Source organism: Notechis scutatus, chromosome 2, assembly GCF_049901735.1.
Source record: "Notechis scutatus isolate UNSWTSFEM ecotype Mainland chromosome 2, rNotScu1.2, whole genome shotgun sequence".
Taxonomy (NCBI): domain Eukaryota; kingdom Metazoa; phylum Chordata; class Lepidosauria; order Squamata; family Elapidae; genus Notechis; species Notechis scutatus.
Window position 1 is genome coordinate 148,659,494 of NC_142010.1, and position 22,637 is coordinate 148,682,130.

At 39.6% G+C, this 22,637-nt stretch overlaps 1 pseudogene; it reads left to right on the forward strand.

Annotated features, from left to right (window-relative positions):
• Positions 1 to 17,530: 17,530 nt before the first annotated feature.
• LOC148132310 (lysozyme C, milk isozyme pseudogene) lies at positions 17,531 to 18,602 on the forward strand (annotated as a pseudogene).
• Positions 18,603 to 22,637: the final 4,035 nt, after the last annotated feature.

Below are 22,637 nucleotides of genomic sequence, written 5' to 3' on the forward strand. Positions count from 1 at the left end.
TTTGTAATAGCATTGTAGAAGGTTGCATGTATGATTTCAGTTGTACAATCATTTAGGGTCCAGTCAATATGAGGTAGATTGAAATCACCAAGAAAGATAAAGGGTATGGGCAGGATGCAGCCCATGTTAGTAATGTATTTAGCTTGTTTACATGTTCGATGTCATAATCAGGTGCTCTGTAACATAGTAAGAATCGAATTGTGATATTTAAGGATAGTTCACAGATGATGGTCTCAGGAAGAGCAAGCTCCTGGGTAACTTGGATATTTTTAGGTGTAAGGATTTTTATAGAAGATAGCAACACCACCTCCTCTACTAATTTCACGATCTGATCGGTAAACATGATAGTCTCTTACTGTGGTAATGGAGTCAGGGAGAGATGCATTGAGCCATGTTTCACAGACAAATATAATGTCGAATTTAGCCATATTTAGTAGGAGGAAAAATTCAGGTATTTTATTCACGAGGCTTCTTGCATTGAGTAGTTTGCATTTAAGGCCAGCAGTAGTTGGAATTGAGGTAGTTAGGGGCGTGCATGCCTAGTCTTGGGTGATGGTGGATCGGTTGAGGTAGGATTGTGGTTGAGGGTTAAAGCTGAGTTGCGGGTTGTGTGGAATTCAATTAGATTTGTTTAAAAATGTCTACAGATTGCAATCTAATTTAAAAAGCAAAATAAAAGCTCTGCCCTTTGGATGAAACTTAACATTATATAATGTACCAGGGCCATTAACCAGCATGCCTTAAGTAACGTCAGCAATAAGAAATATATTTACATGGTACTAGATTCTATGTCATGATGTTTGGACAATAGATAACTTCAACAGATTTTTCTCATCAGAGTTGGTTTATGTTACATGATGTAAACACAATGGAAGATAGCAGGATGCTTTATAATTAACTAGCTCAATACCCCTGCTTTGCTATGAAACCATGTGGTCCGGCTTAGTTTTTGGGGAGGAAAATAAGGGGAAAAAATTCTGCCTCTACTTACGAGCATCCATCGGTATTCATCTGGCTAGAGTCCTGTCAATGTGTTTGGAAACTGAAGCAGTATTTGCTTTGTGAGCAAGAAGGAGACAGCAAGGAGCCTGGGCGTGGCTTAGCTAATCTGTTCTGTACTAAAGCTGCTTGGTGCTGTGAAAGTAAAACTGAAACTGAAACTCCTCTCCTTGTGTTTTGCATTTGGAACAGATTTCTTTCAGGTGGGGAGGGGGAGTAGAACTCCTTAACATCAGAGCGTGTTAATAATAATATATGAAATACTAATGCTCTGGTGGTCATTTTGAAAATCCTTTCTTAGTGACCACCTAGAAGCCAAGAGGAACATACATGCCAAATTTCAAGTTTGTAGGCTTTATGGTTCTGGAGATTTTGTGATGATGCATGAGTGGTATTTCGCTTTATCTATCTATCGATCGATATATATATAGATAGATAGGTTTTATAAAATATTCCTCATAATGACAGCATTGGAGATTCCTCTCCTTGGACTATTGCAGTGAGCCAAAATAGCACGGAGGTTCATATTCCATGGAAACAATTCACAAAAGGTGTGTGTGTCACTTTTTTTTGGGGGTGACTCAATCAACCTGCAAAAACCCCACTGCTGTGTTCTTTTTTTTTTTTTTAATAAAGTTTTATTGAGTTTTAACAAAACAAATAAAACATGTTATTTGAGTACAGCATGGTTCTGGGTTATCGCATTTCCATACAGACACAATTTCATATGCATATTCATCTTATGTATTCAACTTCATATCTTATTACTCTTTTCCAACTTCTCACTATTTCTCCCTTTACTTCTCTTAATTTTCTTTTATGGTTATCTCATTTTCTTCTTATTCAATTGTATTTCTTTTACCTAAATTTCTATATCTTTTTATTCATTGTACTTATACTTTTGTCTGTCTTGTTTACAATTTCATATGTTCTCTTCCAACATTCTTAAGAAGCAAAATTCCCGCTATGATTGCCAATCAAGTGCAACACCTTTAAATCTTATTGTTATTATCATATGAAATCTCATTAAACACTGAATTTGTGCATTCTAAAATTATAACATTTAAATTTCTAATATCTATTTTATATCATGTAGATCTCATCATTCAGACTCTTCTTGGTACTTCCCCTTGAAAATGTAAAAAGAAAAATTCTAAAAACATAGCAAAAACTATATACCGTATATACCGAGTATAAGTCGACCCGAATATAAGCCGAGGCACCTAATTTTACACAAAAACTGGGAAAACTTATTGACTCGAGTATGTTTAGGGTGGGAAATGCAGCAACTACTGGTAAATTTCAAAAATAAAAATAATTAATTTGGGAAACGATCTCACTATCATGAAAGGTTTAATTGATTCACTAACCCAAAAGAAGAAGATGATGATGACAGCGGAGGCAGGAGTCACTCTCTTCCCCTCCCTCGGAGGCCCCTGAGTCAGGAGTCACTACCGCCGGCGCGGCCCCAGTCCCGCCGCTCGGGAAGGGAAAGGCAAAGCGCTTTTTGCCTTTCCTTCCCAGCTGGGCTGTTGGGAGTCGCTGCCGCCGGAGGCCGCGACTCCACACCATTTTTTTTTTCAGAGGGAATCTGACTCGAGTATAAGCCGAGGGGATTTTTTCAGCACAAAAAATGGGCTGAAAAACTAGGCTTATACTCGAGTATATACAGTATATACAGTATATACAGTATATACAGTATATACAATATATACAGTATATACAGTATATACAGTATATACAGTATATACAGTATATACAGTATATACAGTATATACAGTATATATATATATATATATATATATATATATATATATATATATATATATATATATATATATATATATATATATATATATATATATATGTTTTCTTAAAAGAACTACAATGACGTGGGAAAATACCGAACCAAGCCGAACACCATATATATATATATATATATATATATATATATATATATATATATATATATATATATATATATATATATATATATATACAAAATAGTAAACAAAATATTCAAAATCATTCTAGTACTGGTATTAGCCTAGTAAATCTTTCATGTTTATTTTCAATATTTGTCAATCTTTGAGAACAATTGAAATGTTTCCCTCCCTTCTTCATTATTACGTTAATTGTTAATAAGCATACCATTGGATAGTCATACAGTTTTATAAATTATTTACTATTAATAAACAAAATAATTATTCAAATTCATTCTACCGTGTTTCTCATATAATAAGGCTGGGTCTTATTTTTTTTTGAGCCCGAAAAATGGCTAGGCCGCCTTTTCGGGAGTGACTTAATCCCCCCCTTGCATCTTCGGGCGGTGGGTGGCGACGGCTTGGATGTTGACCTCGGCATTGGTGGGGCACTTTGTATCGGGGTCAACGCAGGCAGCACCATATCCGGGTGTGCAACAAAAGTACTTCCTAACGGCAAGCCCCCCCACCATTCCCCCCATTTCACATGTTTTAATATAGGGCTTAATTTGGGGGAGGGGCTTAATTTCATTTCATGCCTAAAACATGCTGGGACTTCCTATTGGGGGAGGCCATATTGTTGGAGAAACAGGGTAGTAACTGGTATAAATTTCCTTATAAATCTTTCACATTTCTTTTCAATCTTTTATCTATCTTTAGAAACAATTACAATGTTTCCTCCCTTCTTGATTATTGCATTAATTATAAATAAACATACCATTACATAACAATACAGTTTTATCCCATAGATTATTTACTTATTTCATTTCTAACTCATTACAGTATTCTACTGTCACAACACTATCTTTTGTACCTTTGCAGAATCCTCACTTTTAACTTAATTTAGCCATTGTCTCTGTGTTTTCTATCTGAGCAAATACCTTTAATCCTAGTATGTTTCCCCTTTTTCTTTATTTCCTGCTTTTGTCCCTCATAAGTTCTTTCCCCTTCTATTTATTTATTTATTTATTTATTTGATTTGCCATTGTTTACAAGATAATAAGTATAAGTGTATACATAGTTGTGAATACATGAAATGGGTACATATAAGAAAAATAAAAGAAGAATAAGAGAAACAATAGGACAGGGACGGTAGGCACGTTGGTGCGCTTATGCACGCCCCCTACAGACCTCTTAGGAAAGGGGTGAGGTCAACAGTAGACAGTCTAAGGTTAAAGTTTTTGGGGTTTGGGGAAGAAACTACAGAGTCGGGTAGAGTATTCCAGACATTGACCACTCTATTGCTGAAGTCGTATTTCCTGCAATCAAGTTTGGTGCGGTTAACTTTGAGTTTGTATCTATTGTGTGCTCTTGTGTTGTTATGGTTGAAGCTGAAGTATTCATTGACAGGTAGGACATTGCAATGTATGATTTTATATACCATGCTTAAATCAGACCGAAGACGGCGTAATTCAAGGTTTTCTGAGATTTGAAGTTGCCATTTGTTTGACCATTCTGATACATAGTCGAGATCTTTTTGTAGGGTAGCAGTATTGTCTGTGGTATTGAACAGCTTTACATCATCAGCGAAAAGAACGCAATTGCTCACAGAGGTCATTTATGTAGAGTATGAAGAGAGTTGGTCCTAGAACACTGCCTTGGGGGACACCACTATTGACAGGTACAGAATTTGATAGGACGCTCCCAATTTTGACCATTTGTTGTCTGTTTGCCAGGAATGCTTCTATCCAGTTATTCAGTTGTCCAGAGATACCATAGGATTTTATTTTTAGGAGTAGTTTGTCGTGTACCACTGAATCAAAGGCTTTACAGAAGTCTATGTAGATTGCGTCTATTGCTTTGCCCTGGTCTAGTTGTGTCGTCCATATGTTTTTGCAGTGTAAGAGTTGCAGATTACAGGATAGTTTTTTTCTGAAACCAAATTGTTTATTGGAGAGTAGGTTGTTTGTCTCTAAGTGGAGGATGATGGATTGGTTAATAATTGATTCCATGACTTTACAGGTGACGCAGCATAAGGAGATTGGTCTGTAATTTTCAACTAGGCTTGGGTCTCCCTTTTTGAAGATGGGGATGACTGTGGCTTGTGACCATAGGTTAGGCAAGGAGCTGGTCCTGAAAGATTTTTCAAAGATTATGCTTAGAGGTTTGGCTATGGCAGTGGATAGCTTTTTAAGAAGTAGGCACATATTCCATCCGGTCCAATAGATAGAGATGGTTTTAGATTGCGTAGTGCTTTTTCAACATTGTCTTCTGTAAAATCGATATGTATTAGATCATTGTTGTTATCTGTGGTACGGCTAGGAAATACTGGGCATGATCCATTGCTGTTTACAAATACTGAGCCGAAGAATGTGTTAAAGATGTTGGCTTTAATGGTGTCGTCGTTGCAGTCTTTACCATCAGGTCCTATCAAGGGTGGGATGGACCTTGAGTCTTTTAGTTTGTTGTTTACAAAATTGTAAAAAGCACGGGTGGAATTGGTGCTTAGAAGGTTTTCCTCTTGTTTAATATGATAATTGGTGCATTCGGTCTTTATCTGGTGGCATAAATTTTTGTATCGGCTTTTGAAATTGGCAACGTGACCAGATTTGTTTTTCCGCCAGAGTGATCTCTTTTTGGATTGAAGTTTCCTTATTGTTATGGGTAATCTGCTTTTTTGTTTTGTTTTGGGAGTTGTTGTTGGTACATATAGTTTGATGACTCTTTTGACTTCAAGTAAAAATATGTTGTAATGGTCTTCAACAGTATTGCATCCAGTGAATAGAGATTGCCAATCAAGGGATGAGAGATCGTTGTCTATAAGATCATAGTTGCCTTTTTTGAAGTTACAATTGGGGATTACATCATTGTGGTGATTTTTGTGTGGGCGTATGTTGAGACAAAAGTCAATCATATTGTGGTCACTGCTGGAAAACGGTTCTTTAGTTTGTATTCCGTAAATTAAATTCAAACTATTGCAGAAGATGAGATCGAGGCAGTTGTTTAGTCTAGTGTTGTTGGTTACTAGTTGTTCCAGTCCCAGATTTGTAATAGCATTGTAGAAGGTTGCATGTATGATTTCAGTTGTACAATCATTTAGGGTCCAGTCAATATGAGGTAGATTGAAATCACCAAGAAAGATAAAAGGGTATGGGCAGGATGCAGCCCATGTTAGTAATGTATTTAGCTTGTTTACATGTTCGATGTCATAATCAGGTGCTCTGTAACATAGTAAGAATCGAATTGTGATATTTAAGGATAGTTCACAGATGATGGTCTCAGGAAGAGCAAGCTCCTGGGTAACTTGGATATTTTTTAGGTGTAAGGATTTTTTATAGAAGATAGCAACACCACCTCCTCTACTAATTTCACGATCTGATCGGTAAACATGATAGTCTCTTACTGTGGTAATGGAGTCAGGGAGAGATGCATTGAGCCATGTTTCACAGACAAATATAATGTCGAATTTAGCCATATTTAGTAGGAGGAAAAATTCAGGTATTTTATTCACGAGGCTTCTTGCATTGAGTAGTTTGCATTTAAGGCCAGCAGTAGTTGGAATTGAGGTAGTTAGGGGCGTGCATGCCTAGTCTTGGGTGATGGTGGATCGGTTGAGGTAGGATTGTGGTTGAGGGTTAAAGCTGAGTTGCGGGTTGTGTGGCTTACTTTTGATACAGTCAGCATGGTAGTCAATGTACAGGTCCTTCTCTCCATTGTCTAGACATTTTTTGAGTTCAGTGCGGAGTACACGGGAGCGGGCACGTTGCTGTATGGTTAGGTCAGGGCGACAACGGAGGTTCTTATGGTTGGTGTTGGTTTTGGCGAGTGAATTTATAGTGTAAATGAATTTACGTTTGCTTGCTTCATTTTTGCAAATGACCCTGCACAAGCGTGGGGCCACAGAACCGTCTCTGTTTTTGAGCTCTCGGCCAATGCGGGAAATGTCAAGTATTTCATCAGTGGAGATGGTTGATGCTTGATAATCACTGATGATGTTTCGGACAGTTGTGATGTCATCATTGTCATTGATGTCCTCTAGACCAAATAAGATGGCGTTTGGACGTTTCCGTTCATGCTCAACAGCTTCTCTGATGAGGATTGGGGTATCAATATTTGTCTGGGTTGTGTTTTTTTGTGGATTGGGTTTTGGATTGGGTTGTGGTTGTTGGGTAGAGATGTGGTTTGTAGCTATTGGATGTTCAGGTTTTTGCGTTGTGTCTTTTTTTTCAAGGTTGGATATTCTTTCTTTTACTTCTTCCTTCCCTTTTTCTCATCCCCTTTTTTATACCCTTCTCTTTGTAATTTTTCCTTCTGTAGTTTTCTTTTCTGCTTCTCCTTGCTATTATACTTCTTTTTCAGACTATTTTTCTTTTTGGCTGTTCCCTTTGATCTCAAACTTTTAACTCCTTTCCCCCTTTTTCCCCTTTTTCCCACACTTTGCATTATTTGATCATTGAAAATGGCTTCTTCTTTGTCCCGCCCTTCTTGCTCTTGAAGCTTTTCCTTTTGCTTTTCATAGTTCAGGATCTCCATTTCAAAAAATTCAAATATGAAGCCAAAGGATCTTCCTCCCCTTTCTGCATCTTCTTTCTGTTTTTTAAGACTCATCTTCAATTCCTCCAGGAGTGATGACATTTTAAACATTTTTGAACAACCACCCGATTGACTTTAAGTAAAAACAGAAAAGAAAAAAAAACAATACCAAAACCTTTTTTTAAAAAATCACCAAATGATCCCAGACTGTTCCTTCTTGTTTCTTTCCTTTACTTTTCCTTTCCATGGGTTACTGTATCTTTTAATAAGATTTCAGTTACAATGTATCCTTGGGAGTCTTTTCAAAGTTTCACTCTTAATCCTCTTTATTTTTCCATGTGGCACTCTATTTTTTTATTATTCCAAGTTCCACCCTTTTGCCTCCACTCTTCTCCTTTTTAGGGCTTTAAAATGACCCCCCTAAAAAATCTTTATTCTCCTTTTGACACTTAGATTTCAGCTTAAAGTTGCCTATTAGTGTCAAAATAGATTAACATACCATTTGTAATTGTCAATATAAAGGTTTTTAAAAAGGGGGTTTTAACCTCCTTTTCTCTCTCCTTCGCTGCTTAAAAATCTTCTTTCAGAAGTATCCCTCTAAATACTTTTAGATTCAGGGTATCTTGCTTAGATGTTCTCTGTTGTTTAGCCCGGTCTGTCCTGCTTTCCTCTTTGTCTTCCTCCTGCACAATCTTATCCAGTCGGGTTCTTCTTTGGGGTGGCCATTTCTGACCACCGCTGCAACCGCCTTCAGGAAAGGGAGTTTAGACCAGCCAAGGAGGAGAGATGTAGTGCCCCTCCACTCAGCTAGCAATCTCTCCCCTCTTTACCACCTCTACGGGGTGGCTTCAACCCTGAATCGAAAGGATCGGGGTGCTCCAGCGGTGAGCACAGATCAAAACCATGCACGATCGCAGATTTCAGTCTGTTGCTGAAGAAACCCAAACCGGAAGCCAAAACCACTGCTGTGTTCTGAGTTTCTGTTATGTCTTCCAGATTGGCCAGACCACAACTGCCTGGACCTGGTTCAATGGAACCCTTTACCATAACGTGTTTGGTCTATGCATGTAAGAAACCACACTCTCTGGTTCATGCATGACTCTAGGATTATTAGAGTCAAGAAAAGTATACCTAGGATTTGAGAATATTTAACCATTAAACCTTTGTCAGCTTCCTACATGGTAACACTGATTTCCTTTTTTAGTGGTTTGTTTATGAAACAGTGAGAGGATGGACTTGTTTTAAACCAGAAAGAATGATAAACATAAAGGTAGGCAGCTCCTCATTGCTGGATCTGTCCAAGCAGAAAATAGACAACATCCTCCAAAGAAACTTTCCTTTGGATGAGTGCAGTGAATTGGTTGTAATGCCTCAAACGGTCCAATTCAAACAGAGGATTCTAACCAAACATAGGGTTGGTTCAGGGCCTCTCTTTTCTGGATGTGGTCCTGCAAATAATGCATAATATATACCGAGAACAATTTTTGTAGACCACCCTTGATACAGCATATAAAATCTTTGGGTTATCACCAGAAACATGTTCAATCTATTGCCTGAAAGGTTGCCTTGAGCCCCTTCTCTGAAAATTGGAAGCAAATTTAGGTGATGACAAACAACAGTACTTCAGCAGAACACAAGTCCAAAGTTGGAGCTTGAGGCTTGAAATTTACATTTTTCAGGCTTGTCCCAAAGCCGTTTTGCCAGTGGATTCTATAGTTTCGGCTTTATTGACCACGAATTCTGTAATGAACAGCAGATATGCCAACCCAGAATTCTTCCAGGAGCAAAACCAATTTGCATGGGTTGTCATTAATTTCCATTAATTTCATTTGTATTTAATTGAATACAGTTAATATCATTTTTCCTCTTGTATATGTGTCTCTCGCCACATGAAACCCTTTCAGTGACTGTAACTCAGGAGAATGGGCACCATTCCCTTTGGATTAGCAACCAGGATGTTCTCTTTCCAATTGCACAGTATGTCACACAGATCACTGTGTGTCAGAGAACCTCTGGCACAAGTCCCAATTTTGGAAGTTTATCTTCAATACGATCTTTGAAGGGGAACAGCATTTGTTTGGCAAGATAAGAGGAAGCAAGCTTTGGAACTGAAAATTAATCATTTATTAATGTTTAAAAACCACTAAGTCTTGTTTGAGTTCCAGCCTAGCAGCCATACCTCTTGCCCAAGAGCTGCACTGGAATAAATTTTCCTACTTGAACACTTTGCACTCAGAAATTAGTTTGCACTCTTCCTGGTTAGTATCATCAATTTTGGAAATTAACTGAGCTCCATATGGAGCTGGGCCAAGAGTTTGACCAGAGATATTCACAAAGCAAAGTTGTGTGCCTCTGGAGAAAAAGAAGCAAGAATCACTGCTGAATTTCTCTGGGTCTTCCAAGGATTTGAGTTTGCTCAAAGGGATTAAGTTTCTAAACTAGTTAAAAAGCTGCAACATATAGCATAATTTTCTGTCTTAGAAAATTTCATACCCTCGAAGGTAACAAAAGGCTTATTAACCATCACAGTAATATTCCGCAACCTTTATTTATTTGGAAGGCATGGAAATTTTATTTTTATCAAGTTATCCTTCCTCAAAATGTCACTCTAGACCCGTGATGGCGAACCTATGGCACACGTGCCACAGGTGACACACAGAGCCATTTGTGCGGGCACGTGAGCTGCAGCCAAACTTACCTGCACTGCGCATACACGCACCTCCCAGCTGATTTTTGGCCCGTTTGAGTCCGTTTTCATCCTCCCGGAGGCTCGAAGGAAGCTTCTGCAGCCTCGGGAGGCCGAAAAATGGGCCTTCCAGAAATACTGGAAGTGCCCATTTTCAGCCTCTGGAGGGGCTCTGGAGCCTGGGGGAGGCCATTTTTGCCCTCCCAGTGGCTCAAGGGAAGCCTCTGCAGCCTTTGCAGGCCGAAAAACAGGCCCATTTTTTGGCCTCCAAAGGCTGCAGAGACTTTTGTCAAGCCTCTGAGAGGGCGAAAAAGGCCTCAAACGGACCGAAAATCAGCTGGGAGGAGCACGCATGCACAGTGCAGGTAAGAGGGTGGGGGTGTTGTGCATGCATGAGCAGGGGGGCAGGGTGCATTGCATTGTGGGTGTTGGCGCGTGCACGCTTTTGGCACACCACAACAAAAAGGTTCGCCATCACTGCTCTAGAACAGGGCTGTCAAACTCCTGGCCTGTAGGCCAGATGCGTCACGTGCTGGCCATGCCCATGCCCACTTTAGCGAAGGGGGGAAAAGTCCCAATACATCACGTGACACCGCCCTGACGACGTGACTTTGACATCCCTGCTCTAGAGGATTCATGGCAGAAAAATTATCAAAAATGTTTGCCAAGTTTTGAAAGGGGAAAGGAAGGAATCATTCTAATTTCTAATGATTTCTCCATTATAGTTACTTCTCTAATATAATCACTACATTCTGATTGTTACCTAATCCATCTTTCCATTCTTTCTGTTATTCTTAATCTAATGGCAGAGCAGCAAGTGAGGTAGAAATTTCTGTATCCACAAAAAGGAAATTTGTGGGTGGGAAAAAGGAAATCCCACCCTTACAGAAAGTTAAGGAGGCAGAAGTGAAGCAGTGCCACTTTTCTGTAGACTTATCAGGACTGTCATACAGGCACTCTGAAATATCAGGCTTAAAAGAACCTTGCAAGCCCTCATCCAGTATTGTAATTATAACAAATTGGACATAAATTATGAGAAAATAAAGATTATGGCCTTTGCAAAAAGGCCAAAATTCTATTCATGGTATCTAAATGGCCATAATATAGAGCAGGTAACCACCTTCAAATACCTAGGGATAGTCATCCAGGGCACTGGTTCAAGAAAAGCACATGGTGAATATGCAGCTGCCTTGGTCCAAAGATCAACGAGTGCCATTCTTAATTTTTTCTGCACAAAGGGAAGACACTATGAATCAGAATGGTCAAACAAATGGCAACTTCAAATCTCAACAAATAAATGCTCTGTCCTACATATTGGCAAAAAAATAATAATAACCAGAAAATAAAATACAGGCTGAATAGTCAAGACCTTGTTGATGATCCAAACTCTGTCAAGGATCTTGGAGTACTCATCTCTAATGATCTAAGTGCTAGAGCCCACTGCAGAGGTGGTATTCAACCGGTTCGCACCTACTTGGGTGAACCGGTAGTGGTTATTTGGCGTGGGTCGCTGAACCTGGCTGGCCACGGCCCCAACCCAGTCGCCCAGTCGCTCACTTGCAATCGCTCTCCTAGCTTTCCGTTCCCCATGTCCTCTTTCTCCCCGGGGAAAAGGAAGAAAGGCATGGACGCTGTAAGTATCGCTTTCCCCGTGTGAGTTAAAGTGTCTGGAGTGAGAAAGAGTGCGGTCTGACAGAGGGGGTGGGGGTGAATCGAGCCTTGGAGCACTTTTGCAACGTAAAAGAGATGCATTTTGGAAGCAGCAGGTCCTTTAAAAACTTCTCCAAGGATTCCCCATGGACGCTGCAGGTATCGCTTCCCATGTGAGTTAAAGTGTCTGGAGTGAGAAGGAGTGCGGTCTGACAGAGGGGATAGGGAGTCCACTCCAGCCTTGGAGAAATTTAAAGGAGCTGCTTCCAAAATGCTTGTCTGTTAAGTGCTGTGTGTGCGTGTGTGTGTGTGCGTGTGCGTGTGTGTGTGTGTGTGTAAGAGAGAGAGAGAGAGAGAGAGAGAGAGAGAGAGAGAAAATAGGAAGAGAGAGAGAGATAAAACTCTGTGCTATTATTTTTATTTGTTCCATTATTTATCATGTGTTAATATTTTATACTGTCCCTACACCAAGAGTGATTTTTCCGCCTTTCTTTTGCCCAGGGCTACCACATATTTTTCAGGGTTTACATGCATTCAATGTCAATAGTCCAGAGCATAAAATACACATGTGTTTAATAAGAGTTGAAAAGGGACCTCGGAGGTCTTCTAGTCCAACCCCCAGCTCAGGCAAGAAAACTGAGGATGCCAAACTCTGAATAGAGATCCTGGGAAAGGTGTCAGAATAACAGAATAACACTTAGAAGGGACCTTGGGGTGAACCCTATACCATTTCAGAGAAATGGCTGTCCAGTCTTTTCTTAAAAACTTACAGTGATTGAGCACCCAGAACTTCTGGAGGCAGGCAGTTCCACTGGTTAATTGTTCTCACTGTCAGGAAGTTTCTCCTTAGTTTTAGGTTGCTTCTCTCTGTTCAGTTTCCATCCATTGCTTCTTGTTTGCCTTCTGCTTCTTTGGAAAATACACTGTCCCCCTTTCTTTGTGGCAGCCCCTTAAAAGCCTGTTGACTATCACACTCTTGAGTAAAGCATGTGAGCCATTTCCTCTTTTCAATGGTCCGTGAAAGTACATCTGTAGTATGCAGATAATAAAGTCAAAAAAGGGAACAACATTTTTACAGAGCTGTAATAAGTTGAGGCTGGGTGACAAGGAATGGCTGGGAGGGGAGGGGCCAGGTGAGGCACCCCTTGATGTGAGTGACATTGAGTTGGCCACGCTGACCCAGTCACATGACCACCAAGCACGCCCACCCAGTCACATGACCACTAAGCCACACCCACCCAGTCACATGACCACCAAGCCATGCCCACCAAATAAGCCACGCCCACAGAACCGATAGTAAAAAAAATTGAATTCCACCACTGGCCCACTGTAACTAAAGCCAAAAAGGCGTTAAGAGTTGTTAACCTAATCTTACGTAGCTTTTTCTCTGGTAATATTACACTAATAACTAGAGCATACAAAACATTTGCTATACCAATACTCAAATACAGCTCATCAGTCTGGAACTCACATTACGTATCTGATATTAACACAGTTGAGAAAGTCCAGAAATATTTCACAAGAAGAGTTCTCCACTCCTCTACTCATTGCAGAATACCTTATGCCACCAGACTCGAAATTCTAGACCTAGAAAACCTAGAACTATGCCACCTTCGGTCCTATCTAAGTATAGTATATAAAATCATACATTGCAATGTTCTACCTGTCAATGAATACTTCAGCTTCAACAATAACAATACAAGAGCAAACAATAGATACAAACTCAAGGTTAATCGCACCAAACTTGATTGCAGGAAATACAACTTCAGCAACAGAGTGGTCAGTGTCTGGAATACTCTACCTGACTCTGGTTTCTTTCCCCAAACCCCAAAAACTTTAACCTTAGATTGTCTACTATTGACCTCACCCCTTTCCTAAGAGGCCTGTAAGGGGCGTGCATAAGCGCACCAACGTGCCTACCGTCCCTGTCCTATTGTTTATTTTATATATTTTTTATTTTTCTTATATGTATCCATGTATTCATAACTATGTTTTTACTTACACCTATTATCTTGTAAGCAATTGACAAATAAAAATAAATAAATAAAAATAAAATAAAATAAAACTATTTCCTGTTGCAAGTTGCTAGCACAGCTTCTTTATGGGAACTTGCTAGAACCCTCAGCTTCGTGTTTCACATCATTGCAAAAAGTTCAATCCAAATTTATTAGAGAAATTCTCCAGATGCCATGTTTTGTCTCAAATGCACTTCTGCGCCTGGAGACCGGATTAACAAAAGTTGAAGCAAGAATCTGTATAGTGTCGTTAAATCTCTGGCTAAAGCTTAACTTCTTTCCCCAAGGTCTTGCTCCATTAGTCCTCCAAGACAAATTCTCCTCATCATGGATCAAGGCTGTCAAGTCCAACCTTGCCAAACCAGCCTCAGTACTCAAGTTGGACTACGACCAAGCAAAACAAACCTTGCAACAAAGGGTAGAGGACATTGAAAGGCAAACGGACTTAGGGAAAGCTCCGTTGTTTCTAGCTTCAGACGCCATTAGATATGTTGTTACTCCTGCCAGCTATCTTAAACAGTTAGAGTCAGCAAACCATTGGAAAGCATTTTCGCTCACATGTTGCCATGAACTTCCATCAGCCATCCTGACAGCAAGTATAAAAAGATACCATTGACTGAAAGACTCTGTTCCTGTGGCTCAGGAGAGATGGAGACCATTAGTCACATACTCCTTCAATGTTCCTTTTACACAGAGATTCAGAAAAAAACATATCCTTCCAATTATTTTCATTCCGACACTGTTTATCTCCAATGGCTGCTTAAGGACGAACAGTCCAAAACTACAGTGCAGGTGGCTAAATTCTGCACAGCAACACTGGGAATTCATTGGAAACATGTGTCTAATCCACCATAGCTATTTTATATAATGAATGTGGCAAATCCTTTGCACTGCTTATTCCTTTCCATTTTAGTAATAAACTGACTACAGGCCACACAATTTATGGATTGTAATTTTAGTATAGTTAGACCATGTGTAATTGACAGGCTGGATTTTATCATAGATTTTATCTGTTATTTATTATTTTATTCTAGAATTTTTAATTGTATATTTATTGTTTTGATTTGTTCTGGTTTCTGGTCTATGACTGTAATAAACTGAATTGAATAATCTGGATAAAATAGAACAAATATAGACCTGTTTTCCAATCATGAAGATGCTCTTTTTTTCTAAATACTCCATTTATTGCATTGATATAATATGTAACTGAACAATGACGGAACATACAAAGATTCAGGTCTATAGAGCCTGTGCCTTGAGCACACTTTTGTACTGCAGTGAGTCTTGGACCTTTTATACACAGCAGGAGAAAAAGTTGAACACCTTTCATATGCGTTGTCTCCAATGTATTCTTGGCATCACCTGGCATGACAAAGTTCCAAATAGCGCAGTGCTGGAATTTCTAGCATGTATATACTATTGAAACAGCGACATGTATGCTGGCTTGGGCATGTCATGAGGATGGCTGATGGGTGGGTTCCGTAAGACCTCCTGTATGGAGAATTAGTGCAGAGAACGCACCCTAGAGTGAGACCACAGCTGCAATATAAGGATATCTGCAAGAGGAATCTAATGGCATTGGGAATGGACATTAACAGCTGGGAAAACTTGGCCTCTGATCATTCAGCTTGGAGGCTAAAGACGCAGCATGGCCTTCTCCAATTCAAAGAGACACTCGTTCGGCAGGCTGAGGCAAAGAGGCAGTCCAGGAACCAGCAAAATCTGGGGGCTGGACAGGGGACAGATACAATCAAAAGAGGTCCTAAAACAGCATCTAGTGTGGCTAAAAAAAATAAAAAAAATTCGAGAGTGGCAATCCCTTCCACACTGAGGACAGATACAATCTGTCAGATACAATCTGTCCCCAGTGTGGAAGGGATTGCCACTCTCGATTTTTTTTTTTTTTTTTTAGCCACACTAGATGCTGTTTTAGGACCTCTTTTCAGAGCACGATACCATAGTCTTTTGAGACTGAAGGATGCCATTGAGGGAACAATGAAGCACTCAGATTGCTTAAGTCTATTACTAGTTTGCACTACATCTGAGAAACATCCAGCTGTATTGCATGTCACCCTGAGTCTACCGTTTATACAAAATACATGTAAGAGGGGGAGTCAATTGTAGAAGATATAAGTTTGTGCTTAAAGGCAGGGCCAACTTTGGGCTAAGGCAAAGAAGGCACTGGACTAGGATACCCAAACTTAGTGGAGCATTCACTCAATGTGGCCCAGGGGTGCTATATACAGTAATCTTAAGCCAGCAAAGCTAAAAGGTTTCCATGGAAATTGAATCATATATTTGCTTCGGGTTTACAGACAAAGAGGATAAAGGGATCTTAGAAGACTGAGATTTTTTTTTTCTAATCAGGAATGAGGCCCTGGCCTAGTGCACTAGAGTCTAAAACCATTCATTGTTACATCTTTTAGCCAAAGTTTCCAATAAGTATGCCTGGCATTGATTTTATTAAAAGATTCACTGGCCAGTAAGGACAGTTATTTATATTGATTCAAATTGTGTAAATTCAGCCAGTATGCAACCTGGAAGAAATCCCAGCTTTCATTTCCATGCTTGTTCTCTCACCTAGCTTGTGTAATAGCTTCTTATAATCGAGGAGATGAATTTATTGACTTGTGTTATTATGACATGTACGTATGCCAATTTTTTTTTTTTTTTTGGTTCTCTGTTCCACTGGGCATGTATGGATGTTTTATAAAAGTAGACATTTGGAAATGAAAAATTGAACTTTTTCTCCACGTTTCTGAAAAGAATAATTTATTTTATTTATTTTTATTTATTTGATTTGCCAATTGTTTACAAGATAAGTATAAGTGTATACATAGTTGTGAATACATGAAATGGGTTGTATCTATTGTGTGCTCTTGTGTTGTTATGGTTGAAGCTGAAGTATTCATTGACAGGTAGGACATTGCAATGTATGATTTTATATTTGATTTTATATTTAATTATAAAATTATCAATTTTATAATTGAGCGGATGGATGGCATTTCTTTTTTCTTTTTATACATATATAAAAGACAAATAGAAAAAAGTGTGTGTGTGAGAGAGAGAGAGTGAGAGAGTGAGAGAGAGGGGGGGAGGGAGCGAGGGAGGGAGGGAGAGAGAGAGAGAGAGAGAAAGAGAGAGAGAGAGAGAGAGAATTGTAATTGAAACAAACAAAAAGAAAACTCAAATAAGCATTGCGTCCCCCAGAGAGGAATGTCTCTGAGTGGGGTCCGAAAAATAATGATGTCAGAAGCCACCACACAATGAACATCCTGTTCTTTTTTCATGTGCAAGACCATAAAATGGTTGAGCTTCAATTACACTGAAGCTTGTACATTTTTGTACAAGCTTGTACATTTTTGTTACCCCTCATGCAGATTGCCTCGATCCAGGACCTCCTCGGGTGCCACAAATGTTCTTCTCACCCATTGTTAGGTTTAGCTCTTTATGAAATTGAAAACGACAGTTAAACCTTTTTCATGGTTTGTGTTCCACTGGTTCCGCAACCCTCCATCACACCCGTGCCCTTTCTTTTTCTTCCTCATTGGTTTTTGCCCTCAACTGTCTCTGCTTGTCAATCCATAATAACCACAGATTGGGGAAATGTTATTGCTACATACTCTGTACATACCATCCCTCCAAAAGAGCCAGTTTCTCAAGCTGTGACTATAAAATCCAAGTAGCCATCCTGAAAAAATCAGACATCATCTTCCAAGAGCTGCAGCAATGAAGGTATTAGTGCTCACTCTCCTCTTCCTCCTCATTGCAGCCAATGAAGCCAAACAATACTCCAGATGTAGACTGGCTTCCCGTCTAAAGCAAGGTGGCCTGGATGGATATTATGGCTACAATTTGGCCAACTGTGAGTATACTCAGTCTTTTCCTCCCCCATCGCAAGTTCCAGGTTTGCAAGACGGATGCAAAATGGGAACTTCCTTCCCAGAAAGAGTTCCTCCAGCCCACCCAGTGAATAAAAAGCTCTGTTCAATTTTCTTAGAATGGTAGAATATGTTTTTGTCCCATCCCAAATGTCTGGGGAGACTTCCCACTTTACCTTGCACTAACACCCTTAGTTTTAAGAGGGTGATCAGTATCCACTTTATTGCCTGTTTGGCACAACAGCAGAATGGGAGTGTGCTTAGACCACTTCGGTTTTTCTTTTTTAACAATCACTGGCTTAAATTTGTTCTCTTTGGAATAGGGTTTATTCGTGCCAGGATAAGTATCCTCTCAAATCCTTCAGTTTCCCCAAATCATTTCAATTCAGGATACGGTTGAAGGGGCCATCACAGAAGATTTTTGGCAGTGCAAAAGTCCCACAATGGAAAAGTACCTCCTCCTTGGAAGGCCCAGTTCAAGAAGAGAGAAGGAAGGAGACGTGGCTTTATGTGCCATTAACAACCCCAGGAATATTTTGGAGACAAGATTCAGTTTTAGTCCAAATTCCCGTGTGAATTTGGACTTCATGGGTCTTCCTTGGTTCAGGAAGAATGAATATATGCTTAAACTTTTTGTTTTAAAGATTCTGTTTAAAAAACTAGAACAGCCTTTTCCTTTATAGCACATGCTTTTTATAGTCCTTTGCCTGTTTGCTTTCTTCCAGGGGTCTGTATGGCTTTTCATGAGAGCAGATACAACACCAATGCTGTGGGGCAGCCAAACCTGGATGGCAGCCGCGACTATGGAATTTTCCAGATAAACAGCGCCTGGTAGTGCAACAATTACCAGGGCAGTACAGCTAATGGCTGCAATAAGGCTTGCAGTGGTAAGACACATATTGGAGAGGACAGATAAAGAGACAAGCTTTAACAAAATTTCAAAATTCAATAGAATTGACACAATGAGGTGGTATGCTTCTACTCCTTGCACTGTTGTTTCCTGACCTGGCCTACTATCTATTTCACCTATGTCACTAGAAAAGCAAGACACGTGAAATGTCTCTCTACCAGACACATATTTGATGAGGTTCCTGTTATGAACTAACAAAAACCATTTAATAAAACTTATTAACATTATGTTAAGCAGGCTTGAAATCCTGCACTTTGGATTGGCCCTTAGATAGCGAACTGGGATTGGTCCTCACGGAGCAACCTGATTGGCTATTAGTTTAACATCTTTCATTGGGCAAAAGTTAAGCATGTGGACACACGTCATTGGTTAACAGGTCAGTAGCTAGCTCTATAAAAGGGCTACTGCTGCCAAGGGTTTTTGCTCTCTGTTTCTGATTCTTAATAAAGAGTTGAAGTTCACTAAGTCACTGACTCGTCTCAATTACTTGCACCCATGCCCAGAATATAACACTGGCGATGAGGATGGGATTCTTACACCTATTATCTTGTAAGCAATTGACAAATAAAAATAAATAAATAAAAATAAAATAAAATAAAACTATTTCCTGTTGCAAGTTGCTAGCACAGCTTCTTTATGGGAACTTGCTAGAACCCTCAGCTTCGTGTTTCACATCATTGCAAAAAGTTCAATCCAAATTTATTAGAGAAATTCTCCAGATGCCATGTTTTGTCTCAAATGCACTTCTGCGCCTGGAGACCGGATTAACAAAAGTTGAAGCAAGAATCTGTATAGTGTCGTTAAATCTCTGGCTAAAGCTTAACTTCTTTCCCCAAGGTCTTGCTCCATTAGTCCTCCAAGACAAATTCTCCTCATCATGGATCAAGGCTGTCAAGTCCAACCTTGCCAAACCAGCCTCAGTACTCAAGTTGGACTACGACCAAGCAAAACAAACCTTGCAACAAAGGGTAGAGGACATTGAAAGGCAAACGGACTTAGGGAAAGCTCCGTTGTTTCTAGCTTCAGACGCCATTAGATATGTTGTTACTCCTGCCAGCTATCTTAAACAGTTAGAGTCAGCAAACCATTGGAAAGCATTTTTCGCTCACATGTTGCCATGAACTTCCATCAGCCATCCTGACAGCAAGTATAAAAAGATACCATTGACTGAAAGACTCTGTTCCTGTGGCTCAGGAGAGATGGAGACCATTAGTCACATACTCCTTCAATGTTCCTTTTACACAGAGATTCAGAAAAAAACATATCCTTCCAATTATTTTCATTCCGACACTGTTTATCTCCAATGGCTGCTTAAGGACGAACAGTCCAAAACTACAGTGCAGGTGGCTAAATTCTGCACAGCAACACTGGGAATTCATTGGAAACATGTGTCTAATCCACCATAGCTATTTTATATAATGAATGTGGCAAATCCTTTGCACTGCTTATTCCTTTCCATTTTAGTAATAAACTGACTACAGGCCACACAATTTATGGATTGTAATTTTAGTATAGTTAGACCATGTGTAATTGACAGGCTGGATTTTATCATAGATTTTATCTGTTATTTATTATTTTATTCTAGAATTTTTAATTGTATATTTATTGTTTTGATTTGTTCTGGTTTCTGGTCTATGACTGTAATAAACTGAATTGAATAATCTGGATAAAATAGAACAAATATAGACCTGTTTTCCAATCATGAAGATGCTCTTTTTTTCTAAATACTCCATTTATTGCATTGATATAATATGTAACTGAACAATGACGGAACATACAAAGATTCAGGTCTATAGAGCCTGTGCCTTGAGCACACTTTTGTACTGCAGTGAGTCTTGGACCTTTTATACACAGCAGGAGAAAAGTTGAACACCTTTCATATGCGTTGTCTCCAATGTATTCTTGGCATCACCTGGCATGACAAAGTTCCAAATAGCGCAGTGCTGGAATTTCTAGCATGTATATACTATTGAAACAGCGACATGTATGCTGGCTTGGGCATGTCGTGAGGATGGCTGATGGGTGGGTTCCGTAAGACCTCCTGTATGGAGAATTAGTGCAGAGAAAGCACCCTAGAGTGAGACCACAGCTGCAATATAAGGATATCTGCAAGAGGAATCTAATGGCATTGGGAATGGACATTAACAGCTGGGAAAACTTGGCCTCTGATCATTCAGCTTGGAGGCTAAAGACGCAGCATGGCCTTCTCCAATTCAAAGAGACACTCGTTCGGCAGGCTGAGGCAAAGAGGCAGTCCAGGAACCAGCAAAATCTGGGGGCTGGACAGGGGACAGATACAATCAAAAGAGGTCCTAAAACAGCATCTAGTGTGGCTAAAAAAAATAAAAAAATTCGAGAGTGGCAATCCCTTCCACACTGAGGACAGATACAATCTGTCAGATACAATCTGTCCCCAGTGTGGAAGGGATTGCCACTCGATTTTTTTTTTTTTTTTTTAGCCACACTAGATGCTGTTTTAGACCTCTTTCAGAGCACGATACCATAGTCTTTTGAGACTGAAGGATGCCATTGAGGGAACAATGAAGCACTCAGATTGCTTAAGTCTATTACTAGTTTGCACTACATCTGAGAAACATCCAGCTGTATTGCATGTCACCCTGAGTCTACCGTTTATACAAAATACATGTAAGAGGGGGAGTCAATTGTAGAAGATATAAGTTTGTGCTTAAAGGCAGGGCCAACTTTGGGCTAAGGCAAAGAAGGCACTGGACTAGGATACCCAAACTTAGTGGAGCATTCACTCAATGTGGCCCAGGGGTGCTATATACAGTAATCTTAAGCCAGCAAAGCTAAAAGGTTTCCATGGAAATTGAATCATATATTTGCTTCGGGTTTACAGACAAAGAGGATAAAGGGATCTTAGAAGACTGAGATTATTATTTTTTTCTAATCAGGAATGAGGCCCTGGCCTAGTGCACTAGAGTCTAAAACCATTCATTGTTACATCTTTTAGCCAAAGTTTCCAATAAGTATGCCTGGCATTGATTTTATTAAAAAGATTCACTGGCCAGTAAGGACAGTTATTTATATTGATTCAAATTGTGTGAATTCAGCCAGTATGCAACCTGGAAGAAATCCCAGCTTTCATTTCCATGCTTGTTCTCTCACCTAGCTTGTGTAATAGCTTCTGATAATTGAGGAGACGAATTTATTGACTTGTGTTATTATGACATGTACATATGCCAATTTTTTTTTTTTTTTTGGTTCTCTGTTCCACTGGGCATGTATGGATGTTTTATAAAAGTAGACATTTGGAAATGAAAAATTGAACTTTTTCTCCACGTTTCTGAAAAGAATAATTGAGCAGATGGATGGCATTTCTTTTTTCTTTTTATACATATATAAAAGACAAATAGAAAAAAGTGTGTGTGTGCGTGAGAGAGAGTGAGAGAATGAGAGAGAGGGGGGGAGGGAGCGAGGGAGAGAGAGAGAGAGAGAAAGAGAGAAAGAGAGAGAAAGAGAGAGAGAGAGAGAGAATTGTAATTGAAACAAACAAAAAGAAAACTCAAATAAGCATTGCGTCCCCCAGAGAGGAATGTCTCTGAGTGGGGTTCGAAAAATAATGATGTCAGAAGCCACCACACAATAAACATCCTGTTCTTTTTTCATGTGCAAGACCATAAAATGGTTGAGCTTCAATTACACTGAAGCTTGTACATTTTTGTACAAGCTTGTACATTTTTGTTATCCCTCATGCAGATTGCCTCGATCCAGGACCTCCTCGGGTGCCACAAATGTTCTTCTCACCCATTGTTAGGTTTAGCTCTTTATGAAATTGAAAACGACAGTTAAACCTTTTTCATGGTTTGTGTTCCACTGGTTCTGCAACCCTCCATCACACCCGTGCCCTTTCTTTTTCTTCCTCATTGGTTTTTGCCCTCAACTGTCTCTGCTTGTCAATCCATAATAACCACAGATTGGGGAAATGTTATTGCTACATACTCTGTACATACCATCCCTCCAAAAGAGCCAGTTTCTCATCCTGGAAAAATCAGACATCATCTTCCAAGAGCTGCAGCA